The sequence below is a fragment of the Callorhinchus milii genome, unplaced genomic scaffold (genome assembly GCF_018977255.1).
Source record: "Callorhinchus milii isolate IMCB2004 unplaced genomic scaffold, IMCB_Cmil_1.0 Scaffold2, whole genome shotgun sequence".
NCBI lineage: Eukaryota > Metazoa > Chordata > Chondrichthyes > Chimaeriformes > Callorhinchidae > Callorhinchus > Callorhinchus milii.
In genome coordinates, this window is record NW_024704743.1 from 94,634,724 (window position 1) to 94,651,930 (window position 17,207).

Here is a 17,207-nt window from a genome sequence, read left to right on the forward strand (position 1 = left end):
GATTCCGTTCACTGCTTCACAGAGTTCAAAGGTCAGCACTATCCACATCCTCCTTTGGGAGCTATAAAATGAGTTAAAAGAGTAAAGGTGAGATTGCCTGCAGAATGGGGTGGCTGATTGATGTTTAGAAGTGTAGATTGCTACCAACCAACATTTTAAAAACAGCTTTCTCTTTCAGCTCTAACAGTATTAACACTATCAATTTAATTCGTTATAAATTTCAGTTGCCCACATTTTATTGCAGTTAATGAAAACAAAGTAAATTTAATGAAACACTCTCTAGTGCTTAGAATTCAGAAGAATGAAATTTGATATGGCAGATTTCCTGGTTAGCTGAGGGCAGAAGTGGCAAATCTATTTCTTTAAGCATTTAATATAAAACAGAAGCACAATTTTCTGCCTTGTGTACTTGGCACACACTTAGTAATTTAACTTTGCTTTCTTGTTACTGTTCAACTGTGCATATATTCCTGTAATTTGTGGGAATGTCGCCAGGATTATTCAGTTAAGCATGATTGCTAATTGTTTTACAGACTGTGGTGTTTTTGTACTTGAACAAAAGTTATGTGTTTATGAACAGAAGGTATTCTGCCTGCTCCTCAGTGTTTGCCTCCAATTATGTGGTTACTACAGTATATGAAGTACCTGTACTATTTTCTGCTGTGAAAGACAATTGCTGGAAATGCACAGCAAGTTGATCCGCAACTGAAAACGCAAGCATGATTAACATTTTTGGTGTGGCCTCTCACTTTCCTGCTACAAATATAATCCTTACATTTAGCACCTTTGTATTGGGAGGACGACTCAAAGAGTTGATTTCATTATGGCAAAATTTTCCCCAGGTAAAATTGACAGCAGGGAAAATCGATCAAGAACATAGCTCCCTTGACGACTTCAGTGACTTTTTAATCACAAGATTATCATAAGAAGGAAAATGGGGAAAGTTAGAAGGAATGCTTTTCCACAGCAAATTGTTACACTGTAGAATTCCTTCACACAAAGGATGCTGAAGCCCAGTCCATATAGTATTTAGAAGAGAGTTGGATTAAGTTGGTAGCTCCAATGGAAGAGCTGATTTCAGCATAAACTCAATAGGCTCAATGACTTCCTCCTTTACTTTAAATTTTCTGTTTTGTGTAATTTATTTAATGCCACAGTATTGCCTACACAATTTTCCCTTGTGTAGGCAATACAGCGCCTTGGGACGTCCTCCTGACGTGAAAGGCGCTTTATAAATGGAATCTTGTTGTTGTTGTTCCCTTGGTACTTCATTGGAAGATATTGTTTTCTTTACAATTTGCACAGGTTTATGCATTTCATGTTTTCTTGAGGACGTTCAGGTGAAATATTGAAGCAAACTTAAGAGACAATTTATCTTTGATAACATGAAATTCTGAGCTGTTTTAACAAAATGTCAATATAACCAAAAAGCTATATGCTGCCTCCACCTTGGGCAATGAGCATCAAAACTTTTCAGCCATCTGCCTGAGACAAAACAAATTAAATGGTCAAACAAACTATTTTAAGTCTGTCTTTAAGTGACCCTGGACAGGAAACCAGCAGGAAAGCCTGTCTTGACTGAACTTCCAGCTGTTAATACAATATAGTGCCATTCACAACGGGAGGAAGTCTCAAAGAGCTTAACCCCAGCAGTGACTGCCAACCACTTTTTCTTCCATCATTGGCCTAAAGACTCGGCACCTTTTGAAGATATGAAACCCTAATATATCTAAGAGTTAAGAGTAAAAAGATTTTGCTTTTCCCACATTCAAAGAGGCCATTTTATTTGATCTGTCAAAGGAGTCTTCTCACCAGATTGCTCCTGTCTTTTGAGCTAGTTGGCAATGCTAGAGAGCAGGTTTTATATGCAGATTATATAATGTCTGAATGGGAAAGATGCTGCCTTTCAGCAAAATTTAAATGTATTTAAGTGTCTTTGTTTTATTGTAGAAATTACAGTACAGAAGGAAGATATTTAGCCTATTGAATCTACAGTAGAATGGTGCTATCGCCTTCATTGGAATCCTATATGAGATAGAAGGGAATGAAGGGGTATAGGAGAGAGGATCAGGAGAGGTGGACGTTCTTCTGGAATAGAAACACCATTGTGGACTAGTTGGACCAAATGGCTTGTTTCCATGCTGTAATGTTCTGTGCATTTAGAGCTATGTAATCTAATTCTATTTCAGTGTTCTTTCCCTTTACCCCTTCATATTGTTTTTTTCAAATACTTATACAATACAAAATTACATTTGTAAAGCCCCTTTCACGTCGGGAGGATGTCCCAAGGTGTTGAACAATCACGGATTAGGACCCGAGCGGTGATGGGGGGGGTTTAAGATCAGGATGGTGGAGGGCAGAGAGGGTCGGAGGGTGGCAGAAGGCACAGGCCGAAAAGGAGGGTCTTGAGGCGTGCTTTGAAGGCGTGCCTTATCTAATATCTATTTAGATGTTGTTATTGTTCTCAGCTTTAATAGCTTGTCACAAACCATTTTATGTTCTAGTTACTTCTCCATGAAAATAATTCTTCTAATCCTTAACCCTTCCTGTAACAATCCTGAATGTATTCCCCTTTGTTACTGATTCACCAACCATCAGTATAATCCCTGACTACTGTGCCAAAATCAATCAGACTATACCTGCTATGTGTAGAAGCTATTGTTAGTCAAAATAATTCTCCTACAGTCCCAAGAAATTATTATAAAGCAGAAATGTCAAATACTAGCAGTTTACATCGTAATTGCTCAGAATAACCAGTTAATAATAGTGGGAGCATGTTAAGCTTGTCAAGAGCAATGGCAAGTGAGAATCAAAGCCAACTGTGCTGCAGTGAATTTCTTCACCTGCAGGAAGTTTCCTGTCACAAAATTACACCATCCAGATGAACTTGTCTGCAAGAAGCATAGTTTACTTTAGAGAGAATGACCAAAATGTGTAGAAGGAAGTGTTCAAGGCTAAGTAGGAATTCTCAAAGAGGCGACAAGAAAACTAAGATGTTCAGAGATTATGCAATCTTTGCTTGTACAAAGTATCAAAGTGTATGCACAGACAAAAGAGTCTTAATGAAAATAAGCACTCATGAAAAGGCAGCAAATGGAAAGGCCAACCCTAAAACTGAATAGAAAATGCAATTAGCATTTGGCAAAGGACAATTTGCAAAACTTTAATTCATTTGGAATTAGTGTTAAAACTGATAAAAAAAATAAACTGTTCTTGTCAGTTTTATTGCAGAAAACCTGGAGCTAATTTTTTCCTACATTTACGTTTTTCCCCAACGTAAATGTAAGCCTAGTATTTTACACCTGCATTAGGGATTAACAGTGCATTTGTTACTGCCCCCAGAGCTACATATAATTTTTAATTATGTTTTAATTAGTTGGTGCAGAATTAGAATTCAGCTTCTGCTACTGTTTCAATTATTTCAGCAGTGGGAGGTTAAGACATAAGTGCTGTTGTGTGGCAAATGTACCTTACTTTCATTAGACTTAGTTTAAAAACATAAATACAAAACTATTGTAATTAAACAATGTATTTCATTCAGGATCCCTTACTGATTCAATGTCTCTGACTGCGCAAGATCATAATATTTTGTGGGGAATTTGACAAGAAAATTAAAGGCAAACTTTTATTTAGAGTTCAGTTCTGGTGTACAAGACCATTTTATCTTAAAATTTGAGATTGCCACAGAAGCTGTGTAAGTGCAGTTAGTAATTACTGATTGCGCTCGGGGAAACTCAGGAAGTGCCGAAGTTTGGTAGAACTGGCGCATGAACGTGATAAATATATTGAGTAGCCCTTTAATTTTTTTTATGTATTTAACGTTTTTGATACTTATGGTGCCATCAAGTCTGAGTCTAGCGTCGATTGCAATAATTTGGCGGGTAACTGCCTATCTATGATTTGCATAAGTGGATAGAAAGGTGTACTTCAAGCATGATTTTGAATGGACCATTACATCAAGTAATTGGTGCAATACACTTACCATTGTATTCTACTGTAATTCGGGGAGGGGCTCAATGCCCATAAAAAAAACGAGTGCCATGGTACTAGGGTCACTTCTACCTGATGACAACATAAGGTACTTACTCTGACTATTGATGCGCAGTAGTCAGAGGTTGGTCCATCATGCACTTTACATTAACTTCATTACAACCGGCTGTTAGCGTGTGTAGTTTACGTATGATTAATATTTGTTACTTCATAGTTGTGTTTGTTTATATTTATCGTGTTATTTAAAATTTAATGTTGAGCTTTCTACATAAATCAAAGGAGGGAATACATAAACAGGTTGAGCCTACGTCACAACCTATTTAGAAAAAAAGACTGAGTACGGAAGCTTCCCAATTTGCTTTGATTTAAATAGCAATTGGCAGTACCTGTCGACGTGGAAGAAACTCATTAGTCAAGCTACACCTAGTTATAGGGACTTGCATTCATTAGTGAGGATTGAACACAGGCCACCCAGTACACTCTGCGAGAGGGGAGTGATCCATATCTTGGGTGTACATATAGGGGTGTAAGAACCATCTCAGCTGTCAAGGATATGTGTCGTCACAAGGCACTGATTTGTAAAAAGACATTTTGGCACAAGATATCTAACTGTAAATACTTGTTGGGATCTTAAAGGAAGTATATTACATCTGGAGAATAGGAGAATATCCCATAGCACTTCACAGATATACTATAAAGTGCAGTGACTGCACGTTTTAGAGTTTTACTTATTTTCCTTTGGGTGACAATGATTTATATTGAAAGCCAATTGCTGAAAGCAGCATTTTGATAGCTTTTCAGACTGAATGCTAAGTATATATAACATGAAAGGTAATATTATCCCTTTCCACAGCTAGGCACTCAAAAGTTTTTTTTATAACAAAATTGTGTCATTTTACTGCAAGTCTTTACAGTGTCTGATTCAGTGCTGTTCCATTGAACATTGAGTGATGTTTTGAAAATGTGGTTAACGCTGATTAACAGAACTGGTCTAGCTCCTTCTAACACCACAGCTGGGCTGGATTCTCTTGTCCCACATATGCTTCTCATAATGATCAGATCAGCAGACTCTTTCCCTGGCTCAATGCCACATGTTGCTAATCTGGGATATTCACATTGTGTGCCCTGAAGTTAGTGCGAGGTGGACAAGCCTCTCTTGTTTAGAGAAGTAGTTTATCATAATTTTTCACATATCAGTGCAGGGTTCAGCTCCAGTCTGTTGTGAATGTTGCTAATAATGGAAAGCTCTTTTTCTTTGCAGCGTTGGCTATGGTTTCCCATAGCTGAGCATCTTGTGTTTAAACTTTCAGCACTAGCTGGTAATGCACAAATTTAGTAGCATAACGATCAGGTCTACTCAAGTTAACTTGAGGTGACATCATATGAATGTTGTACATTAGCAGTTATGGGGAGCTTTTTCATTGATTAACTGGGTGTCTGACACATGCAGAAACCCATCACCGTGCTTCAGAGTATCCAAAGCAACCTGAGGGTTCCATGGCATCATGGAAATCCCAGAGATAGATTGTTGGAATGGAATGTGCACTCTCTCCCTGGAGGGACGCATCCTGCTTACCCAATTCCGGAAAGTATTAGGTGCAGGTTGGCAAGAGCCAACGCTTGGGGACCCCAGAGTATGCACTGGGGTCCTGCTAGAGTCGAACCAATTAAAACCGCATAGATGCCATTGAGAGCAGTGTCTGGCTACCTGCCAATAGCCAGGCTGGCCGTGCAGTCATCAGCAATGCCCTGGAATACTGCAGATCCTCCTGGCTCAGGAACAGGACTACCAAGACCGCCACAGACGGTTGACTTGATTCTGACATTCTGTTATCAAATAGGTCCATTTGGAGCCAATCCAGATCCAAGGAGACCATGCTTATCTTCCCTCCTCCCAAAGGAGGAAAGTCAATAGTTGGTTATCTGGGCTTCCACATCATATTGATTTGAGAAGGTTGATTGCTTCAGTCTCTCTAACACCACTCTTTGGAACTCCATCCCACAGTCTCTTTGCCTTGTTCCTTCCCTCGCCTCCTTCAAGGCACGTCTCAAAACCCTCATTTTCAAACCCGCCTTCGGCTGCCCTCCTACTCCTCTTTGCGCCGGAAGGGGATCAAGAACAAATTTAAGGTTGTGACTATGGGTATTGAAGGAGAGGTTCCGAAGAACTTATTCTAGATTTTGGAATGATTTGCCAGGAGGTGGCTATTAGAGTAGAGTCAATTGGGTGTACAGTATTTTAAAAAAAAGGCCGAAACACATGCAGAAGATGGATATTTAAGGGTACAGGGAATTGGGGATTAAGATGGATGGCTTCTTGGAGAAGCAATCACTGACACGGATGGCCTCCTACTGGGCTGTACATTTCTATGATTCTATGGCTAAAACAAATCAAATCACTGGCAAAAGATTCCTCTGCAAATTAATGTGACTATGTATTGCAAGCCATGAAAAAATTGCTTTTAAGTTACCAAAGTGTAAATTGTATCTTCATGGAAGATTTAATATCCCACAAATCTAAGAGTTTGACTTGGTCAATGGTACAATTTAATTTTTTTTAACCATAGCAGCACGTAAAACTGCAGTGTGACTTTTACATCAATATGAATGATACATCAGGTTTCACTCTATATGAAATCCAATCTGTATTAGTTTATTAGATCACTATCAGTAAAGAGAACAAGCATTGCATATAATTCACACATTCTGCAGTCCTTCAGGGCACAGTTGATAATCGATTAGTCTTGTCTTGATCAAACCAGAAACATAATAATTCCTGCATTTGATAAAGTGCCTTTTCATTTTGTGGAGATGTCTCAAGGTGCTTCACGGGATTTATTGTAAAGTGTAGTGACTCTGCATTTGTAGGCAAGTGTGGCAGCCAATTTGCCTACAGAAGACCATTTGTCCCATTGTGTCTGTGATCAATAGTTTCAGTCCCGTTGCACCTGCCCTCTCTTCATACCAGATATGCTAAGAAATGGTCATACATCTTAACAGAAGCCGATAGCCTTCAATAACTGAATACATAATACTTCAATTAATTATGTGTAGCAAATATCAGATCTATCAAAACAATTTAGTGGTCATTTCAAATATCCTTTCCATGAGTATTTTAGTTAATTAAACATTGATTAAATTAAAATTTAATTTGGCATGGGGTGGGGTGTTGTCATCAGTAACGAGAAAAAACTAACAGATGTGAATTTCTTATGACTAAGTCAAACAACTTTGACAATGTGCACATATAATGAGAGAATGCCATTGTGTGTATCAAAAGTAGTAAAAGGGATTTCATGTCTTCCATTGTATTACTACCAATCAGATTTTGAATTTAACTAAATTATTTGTGCCACAGGCAGAAATATTATATACCTTATGAACAACACTTATGCATTGCTGCATTATTATTCTGGCTGACACCTTGGAAATGATATTAGCGCTACTTAACCATTATCCAGGAATGGGGTTCAACAAAATCAATAGCCACAGAAAGCTGTACAGTACTAAGAGTGTGAACATAGATTATTACTTGATGCTTAAAAACAATTTAGTACATGGACATTATTCAGAAAATAGCAACGCGAAGCCATTAAGCCTACAAAAATGCACATTCGCTACACTTTAGAGTGAATGCTGTGAAATGCTCCAAGATGAATCGCTACAATGTCAAAGATGCTGTACCAAATGAAAAGATTATTTTTTATAAAATATACATTTTGGATTGTAAGAGATTTACTTAAAACTGAGTTTGCCAAGTCAAATTTCTACCTTTCTATTTTGTTCATAACAACAAAGAATTTTAATGGAGACCAGTTGGGTGTAACTTTGTAGGCAAATACTTTCCACTATTAATAAACAATAATAATCCTTGCAATTAGTATAGTGCCTTATCACATCTTTAAGGTATCTCAAAACACTTCTCAGGATTTTACTGTGAAGTATAGTGATGATATTTGTAGGCGAACACGACAGCCAATTTACGCACGACAGTATTCCACAAACAGCCAATTAAATGAATGAACAATTTTGGCAGGAAAGCAGGAGAGATTCCCTTCTCTTTTTGAATAGCACCACAAGATCAGATAGACGGGGCTTTGGTTGAACACCTCATCTGAAGGATGGCACGTCTAACAATGCATCACACCCCAGCGCTGCATTGGAGTGGTCACCTAGTTCAGAGTCCCAACTTGGGGCTTGAATTTGCTATCTGACATCAAATCCTGGATGAGAGCTAACTTTCTTCAGTTGAATGTCAACAAGACTGAGGCTCTACTGATTGGCTTCCCACCTTAGGCGCTGACAGCATCACCATCCACGGATGCACACTCCACCTTACTAAGCCAGTCTGGAACCTTGGTGTCTTGTTTGAAACTCATCTATCCTTTCTAACCCAAATCCGTGTCATGACCCGCTCTGTCTTCCCCCACCTCCGCAACATCGCCCGGCTTTGTCACTGTCTCACACCTCAGGCCGCTGAAACCCTCATACACGTATTCATTACATCGAGGCTTGACTATGCAAACTCTTTGCTTGTCGGTCTCCCCAACTCCTCTCTCCATAGGTTGCAGATCATCCAGAACTCTGCAGTCCATGTCCTCTTGCACACAAGGCCCCATAGCCCTATCACCCCCATCCTTGCTCAACTCCACTGGCTTCCCATCACATAAAGGATACAGTTCAAGATCCTGATCCTCACCTTCATGGTCTTGCTCCCCGCTACCTCTGTGACCTCCTAACCCCTACCATCCTGCCCGGTTCCTCCGCTCAGCGGGCTCCAGCCTGCTTCATGTCCCCCGCCTCGCCCGCCCCACCATCGGCGGGTGAGCCTTCTGCCACTCTATCCCACTCTCTGGAACTCCAACCCGCAGTGCCTCCGCCTCACCCCCTCCCTTGCCTCCTTCAAGAGCCATCTCAAGACCCTCCTACTGTGCTTTCGATCACCCTGCTTCACCCTTGTCCTCCACCCTCCCTAATCCCGACAACCAGCTCAGGCCCAAAAATCTGACTGTCCAGCACCTTGAGATGACCTCCTGATGTGAAAGGCACTATACAAATATAATTTTGTTGTCGAATTTACAACCTCGATATTTGGACTCTTCACATTATCAGCTTAATGAGTGGGTAGGATTCTGCAGTAAATTATTGCATGCAGATCAAGTGTAAGTCTGATTGATAGTGCAAACCCAAACTAACATTGCTGTTTAAATGACTTAGCTCCCTTCATAAAATCTTCTTTGAAACATAATTCGCTTTCTGGAGTAAATAACACAATTATTAATTTGGAAGTGATTAATTTTGGCAGGATACAATAATTTTTTAAAGAAGCAAATCTAACCATTAGACTTCTTACTCTACCTTGAATATGCCAAACTGGAATTGATATTTATTCCGTGGTATAATCTTGGGCAAGTTTCCTTACTCCACTCGCCTATTAATAATCCCTCCAAACCAAAACAATAATAAATTGGTCATTTTCAATCTACGACTGTTTGCGGGACACTGCTGTGCGCAATTGGCTGCCGCGTTCGCCCACAAATATACAGTCAATTCACTTTACAGTGTGTTCTGTGAAGCGCTTTGGGACGTCCTCCCGACGTGAAAAGCGCTATATCAAATGCAAGGATTATTATTATTATTATAATGAGTATCTTTGTCATTAATTCAATTTTGTTTGTGCCATTTACTGAGCTCACTGACATGTTGCCTGTTTCAGTGTTTTGGTTCTTTCTCCACTCTGGTTTTCCTCTTTCTCTCTAGTGTCAGGTTCACATTGATTTCTTTCTTTTTTTCTTTTTCCTATGACAAAAAAAGTGTGAAAATCAGATCATGGAAAGGTCCAGGTAAAATGTAACTAAGGAAAATCTCTGACAAATGGGAAAACGAATCAAAATAAATAAAAAAAGCACACACAGACTTTTGAAAAAATGTTTTAAATTAATCAAAATGAAAGAAAAAAATCTAACATCCAGATATAGTAACACTTTTGCCTACAGAAATGGTCACTACATTTGATAGTAATAATCTGTAAAGTGCTTTGAGACATTTTGATATGAGTTTTATCAAATGGAGGTTTATTACTGTTGATTGACCTTAAGGTTCTTATTGAAGTCGTGCCAAAAATTTAATTTAGGTGTCACTGTTTTGCAGATGCCATTCCTTTAGGAAATTAACCATTCTGCAAGCTCCAATCCAGAGTGAGAAACACGTAATGGGTATAATGTATGTGTGCACCCATATAAATCTATTGCAAGTACAGGAATTAATATAAATTAATTCACCGATTATAAAAGCTCCTGAAAGACTGTCAATTTTTATGTATATATATATGTTTATAATTCCCGGGCAGGGCTAGAAGTTGGGCAAGTTTTGTTCCTCCACACGCCTCTGTTTGCCTAGCAGTAAGTAGGAACCCAGTTGTTAGTCGATTGGCAAATCGCTTTTCCGAGAGTAATAATCCTGTTTTAAAAAAATAATCATTTGATCACTCAATTCACGACTATTTGTGGGGCAATTTTGGTTGCCTTGCTTCGCCCATAAAATATAGGGTCAATCAACGTTATTGTATATTCTGTTAAGTGCCTTGAGATGTCTCGAAGACGTGATAAGGCGCTATATCAAATGCAAATAATATTATTAGTAATAATTTCAAAGTGACCAGAAAAACTAGTGACTTAAAGTCTGATCATACTCTGGAACCTTTCTTATATGCCAAAGTTTGTATTCAGTGTTGTTTGAAATTGTATGCTGAGCCATATATACCCTTGGAGCATAATGGACATGGTTACTGATCTCAATTTGCTTGGTCAGCTGACAAGTGTGGAATCCAAATACATGCTTAAGAGTATCCAAACCAAACAGAATTCCACATACGTATGCCACTTACACATGGAAGTTTCTCTATATCTGGAATGTACAACTCTCACCCTGAGGAAAGCAACCTGCTTACCTAATTCTGGGAACTCTGAGGCACATGTTTGTAAGAGCCAAGCCTTGGGGACCGCAGAATGTGCATTTAGGTATCGTTACATTGAGAGGACTGTGTGGTAAGCTTCCTGCTGCTTTTCCAGCTAGGAATACAGAAGCTGCTTTGGTTAATAGAAGCTGAGAGAAAAATCCCCGCTCCTCGTGACTGGTCTGCCAATGACCCTGGGCTGACATCAGCAGTGCCCTCGAGTACTACAGCCCCATCTGGCTCGAAGCTCGATCACTGAGACCACCACAGAGGGTTGACTTAATTTCAACATTCTATTGGCAAGCATATCACATTGGAGCCAGCTCAAGCATTGCTGTTTGCTTATGGAACGCTCAATTCATTTCTAATCTTGTGTTTCTTCCTTTTGCTAAGTAGTCTTTCCCCATGGATCCCACATTTCTCCTCAGCTCACAACGTTTGCTCGTTACCTCCTCAAATCCAACTTACCCATATCTTTTGATTCAGCTCCAAACTCCCATTCATCTCTTGATTCACCTCCCAGGCCTTTCATTGCTTGAATCCACTCCTGGTCGCCTCCACTCCGCCTCGGCTCTGGAAGCTGAGAGCTGCATCAAGATGAATAGAACAGGAGCTAATGAGTAAGATGGAAGGAGACCTTTGTTGAGGAGGCAGAAACAGTGGATGCTGAGCTGGTGGGGGGAGCATGGAGAGGGAACTGACGTAGAGTGGAAGGCGCAATATGATGTGGAAGCTAATTTAGATAAACACAGAAGAAACTGAGTTAGAAAGGCAAGTGGGATGAAAGTAGGGAAGATTTTGGCAGATAACCCTGGCTGCAGATAATAGGGGCACAGGTAATCAATCTGCAACTATCAGATAAAAAGTCATCTACCTTTGTAAACAACAGAATATTCTTAAATCCAATCTTACTTTATAGACTTTAATATGTTCTTGGAAGAAACCAATTTTTTTTCACTTTTCAAGAAGATTGAGAGGAACTTGAAAACCTTTTATTACACAATGCAAGTGAAATTCACTCAGACACAAATGATAAATCTCTAGTTCAGTTAGTTGCAAATTAGGGCTGGCTCTATTCTTGTACTTTAATGAGTTTCACCATATCCTTTTAAAAAAAAACACTGCTTTGAGTGCAAATAACTTACCTCTGTTAGCACTCTTCATATTGATCGTGCTGATTTGGGGGACTACATCATTTTTGCCAAATATGTATTAGACAATCTCTTAACTAAATGAGCTAATTTGAAATGGATGCATTCTTCAATTAAACAAAGTGGGTAAATGAGAAAAACAGACATTTCTGTGAAGCCTTTATTCAATAGAGTTGATGGAGCAGGGGATGATACAGGAATTGCAAGTTTATAGCACAAAAAGAAGCCATTCAACTCATAATAATGATAATAATAATCATCTTTGCATTTGATATGGCACCTTATTATGTCATTTAAGACGTCTCAAAGCACTTCACAGAATATACTGTAAAGTGAATTGACTGTATATTTTATGGGCGAAATGTGGTAGCCAATTCTGCACAGCAGTGTCCCACAAACATTCGTGGATTGAGTGACCAAATTATTCATTTTTTTTGAAGGGATTATTACCATTGGGAAAGCAATCCACCAATCGACCAACAACCAGGTTCCCAATTACTGCTGGGTAAACAGAGGTGTGTGGGGTAAGGAAACTCGCCCAAGGTTTTGCCCCGCCCGGGACTTTCTCCCTAACTGAAACTGCTTTAATCCTATTACACTGCTGTTTCCCAATATTATTTTTCTTACAGTCTAATATACTTTTATTTTGAGATAATCCAAGTTTAGCTTCAGAAAACCAAAATGCTAAGCAAAAAAATCTGATTATGATTTTTGGATGCTCTGTTCTACAGTTTAGTCTTTAACAACAGTTTATTTACAGTGTGCAAAGTAAAGGTATTGGCTGATATGTGGAATTGAGCACAAACGTTTGCCCTAGTCACTTAAAAGTACAACTGGTGAATGCTGATATTGTTCTTATTCGTGATTTTTAAATGCCTTCCCCTTTACTCTCATCTAATGCTGTATATCTTTTGTGACTGAGAGCGCACCAGCTCTGGATCTAATTCACAGTGTGTTTCTCTATAAGATGACTCCCAGCAGGTGTGCATGAGCTGCCTATTTGGCTGCTCCTCTGATCTTTATCCCTCCCTGCATGAAAGAAACTGGCTTTATTTCATGCACCGTCCTCCTCCCCGCTTCACAACAGCACAGCTAAAAGTGGAAACCCAGCTTCTGGGTGCGAGAGTGTGCACGCTGGAGCTCCAACCCACTGCACCACTTCGCCAGCTCACTGTTCACCTTATATAATTGGCACACATTCAGTTGAAGGTACTCTCGGGGATTAACTGGAAGTTTTGTTTATGAAATTGTAGTTATTGGATGAATTTATATGCTCATTGTAGTGAGTAATATCATAACAAATCTTGCATTTGATATACCGCCTTATCAAGTCTTTGAGATATCTTAAAGCACTTCACAGGATATTACTGTAAAGTGCAGTGAATGTATGTTTTGTGAGGCGAATGGAATACTTTTCTGCTTCTATCATCCAAGGTCAGTATCAAACAAATCCAGGCACGTCGGTCAGGTACAAGATTGTAAAGCTGCCTTTACTTTGTCTTGATCCCAATCTCAAAAAGTACCCCTTCACTGCATCATTTTTGATATCAGCCTGTTTGAGTGCAATTGTCAATGTAGTTTCAAATTATGGTTGGTTTTTATTATTGGGTTTATTACTTTTATCAGATCTCTTGGATGTCACTGGTTTTATAAGGAAGAGCTGAAGCTCACTTTCTCATGTTTTTAGCCCCATGACCATTGTTTTAAAGTTTACGATTGGGCAGAATTATGAAATTCCCTGTCTTGATTCGGAGACTAGGAAAAAAAACCTGGAGAAAAACAGCTTCCAAATAACAATTGAATTTACACAAATGCTGCACCATATTAAATCCTAATATAAATCTTATATCCCGCTGTGTTTTTAAGGATAACAAGTTGAGAAATTTTGGGCCTCAGATAATTAGTAATTCCGTCGCTCTGCCAGAAAATGTATTACTTCAGCACCTATTCAAAAAGGCTCTATGGTTACAGTTTATAAAAAGCAGCTCAGTAAATGTGTTTCTGCATTCTGTCTGCCGTATTGGTTTCCTCGTGTTTTTGGGTTCCAACAGAAATAAGTTTGCAGTTACATTCCATCAGTGTTGCCAGTTGAGGGAACTTCTTTGATGAGAGTTAATGAGCCGTGCACATTTACTACTAAACAGAATTTTTAATGCAATGTGAAATGACATTTTAGAAATAAAGGCTCTTTGTAAATATCCACAGCTGTTCCATCCTGGAATGACGATTTTTACTTTGCAGACTGACATTTACACTTGTCCGGTGACAAATTTCTGTTATCACAAGTAGGGATCTCATTGTTTTTTGGTCAGACGGGTGTCTGACATGTGGTAATCCATCACCATGCTTAAGAGTATCCAAACCAAACTGAAAGTGCCATGCATCCCACCCCACATATGGGAATTCCCATGTATTGATTACGGGAACTCCCTCCTCATCGGCCTTCCCAATTCTTCCCTTCACAAGCTGCAGATCATCCAAAACTCATGCAGCTTGTGTACTCTCACGCACCAGGCTCCGTGACCCCATCGCTCCCACCCTTGCCCGACTCCACTGGCTCCCCATCCCTCAGAGGATCGAGTTCAAGATCCTCGTCACCTTTAAGGCCCTCCTACCTCTCTGACCTGCTGACTCCCTACGAGCCTGCCCGCGCCCTCCGTTCATCGGGCTCCGGCCTGCTCCATGTCTCCTGCCCGATCCGCCCTTCCATCGGTGGCTGGGCTTTCAACCTCTCTGCCCCTACACTCTGGAACTCCATCCCACGGTCCCTTCGCCTCGCTTCCTCCCTTGCCTCCTTCAAGGTCAGTCTCAAGACCTTTCCCTTCAACCGTGCCTTTGGTCTCCCTCCCACCTCTCAGCCTTCCCTCACCCCTACACCCCATGCTTGAGCCCCGACACCTGACTGTTCAGCGCTTTGGGACGTCCTCCCAACGTGAAAGGCGCTCTATAAATGTAATTTTGCTGTTGTTGTTGTATTGGAATAGAATGCAATTCTCTTCTGGGAGGGAACCACATGGCGTCCTGTAGCTCAGTGGTTAGAGCACTCACTTTGCAAGCGAGAGACCTGGGTTCGATTCCTGGCAGGGTGAAACCTTGGGCAAGTTTCCTTACTCCACACGCCTGATAATAATCCCTCAAAACAAAACAATAATAAATTGGTCATTTCAATCCACGACTGTTTGTGGGACACTGCTGTGCGCAATTGGCTGCCGCATTTCGCCCACAAATATAGTCAATTCACTTTACAGTCTATTCTGTGAAGCGCTTTGACATGTCTAGAAGACATGAAAAGTGCTATATCAAATGCAGGGTTATTATTATTATTATCCTGTTTATCTAATTCTGGAGAGTATAAGGTACAAGCTGGCCAGAGCCAAGGCTTGGGGATCCCCAAATGTTGGTTGTGATACTGCTGGAATCTAACCAGTTAAAGCCGCACAGCTTGCCATTGAAAGTGTGATTTGGCAAGCTTTCCCGCTGCTTCTGCAGCTAGGACTATCTTACTTGTTAGAGCTTTAACTTACAGGATTAACAGTAGCTAAGAATGAAGAATCCCTTCTCTGCAAGTTCCACTATCAAATCAAGCTGGCTGGGCTGTCTTCAGTGGTGACTTAGAGTACTGCGGACCTTCTGGATCAGCAACTGGACTATTAATAATAATTATTAATTATTAATTATTATTAATAATCCTTGCATTTGGTCTTGCAGCTTTCAATCAGGAGGATGTCTAAGTACTTTGCAGGATAAAGTAGTGACTGCATAATTATTAGGCAAATGCGGCAGCTAATTTGTACCCAGAAGTCATGAGGTGAATGACCAACAATAATAGTAAGCTGTCATAATTGTGATTAGTATAAGTGTAATCATTGAATATGACTTAAGAAAATAATTTTGCTAGAAACTATTATTTTCAGAAAAGAACAGAATGAATGAAATTCCAACATATCTGACTTTTTTTTAAAATCCCTTTTGCACATTCTGTTGTTCCCCAACAGCTGAGGTCTAAAGAGAAAATCAAATTTCTTAATGTGCTAGGACACTGATGTTGAAATATAAACACATTTCATTAAAGATAATCTTATCTCATGCATAATAAAGTCACTCACAGATGTGATCCATAGACAGACCTAAGAAGATCTGAAATTTCTCATGATCTGAGCCTTAAGACACTAGCCTTCAATTGTAAAAAATGTGCAGAATTTTGAATTTTTTTTAAATGCAGACTTAATAATGGCATTTCCTATTATTAATAATATTATTTGCACATGCAATAATATCTCAGAAGACCTCGCCTTGGGACCTTCTCTCCTCGCCCTCTGCTGTGTATGAAGTGTCCTGCTTCTGCTATGTTTGTAGGGTCTCCTTGAAGCTAAGCTGGCTCCAAAGTGATTGCTTAGCAACGGAATGTCGTAATTGAGGCAACCCTCTGTGACCGTCTCGTCTCGGTAGTCTGGTTCCTGAGCCAGGTGGATTTGCAGTACTTTGGGGCACTGCTGATGACAGACCAGCCAGTCTGTCTAGGTCAGGCTGGTCCAACCTTTTGGCTGCTGAGGACCAGATGCTGGATTTGAAAAACGTCCGCCAGGCGCATAAGCAATTATTTTTGTGTTTCCCTTCCAGAATCATAATATAACATTTACACTGCTTCTTTTTTATGTTGGACAGATGTATCAAAGCGCTTGATGCTGCCAGTTATGCACCCGAGCTGGGAGAGTGAGTGTATTCCATTCCAAACACAAACATTTCTAGTTGTAGGTTACGTACATATTCGGACTTCTGAATCTGATTTACATACTGTTAAGCATAATGATGGATCATGTGTCAAACACCGTCAAACCCAAAAATATGTTATACTTGTGCTTGGCAAACCAGTAAAATCTGAGGCTCATCGGGTAAAAGACTATTGTAGTGCATGCAGCCCTGGGACATCAGCAGTTTGTATTCTCTCTCTTTGTTCAGTTACTTGATCTCATCCAGGCCTGGAATTGAGGCCTCTACAATTGGCCTCAACACCTCTAGGTTAGTGAGAGGAAAGAAAACAGGAATGTGTTGAGGTTCCTACCCCTCCTCAGTATCCGAGACCCCATTTGAAAGTGGACTTGTGTGAATTG

The 17,207-nt window shown here is 39.9% G+C and overlaps 1 protein-coding gene across 4 annotated transcripts in view; it reads left to right on the forward strand.

Annotated features, from left to right (window-relative positions):
• LOC103175159 (nucleolar protein 4) overlaps positions 1-17,207 on the forward strand; it is a 153,737-nt gene that overhangs the window by 68,168 nt on the left and 68,362 nt on the right. Inside the window, exon 1 of one of the 4 annotated variants that reach the window (XM_007887973.2) lies at positions 4,038-4,078. The exons of 2 other annotated variants lie outside the window; for them this stretch is intronic. The gene's annotated coding sequence lies outside the window, so the exon portion shown is untranslated. Of the gene's footprint in view, positions 1-4,037; positions 4,079-12,602; positions 12,621-17,207 lie in introns of those variants that run through there. One more of the 4 variants, XM_007887974.2, reaches the window with a different exon arrangement.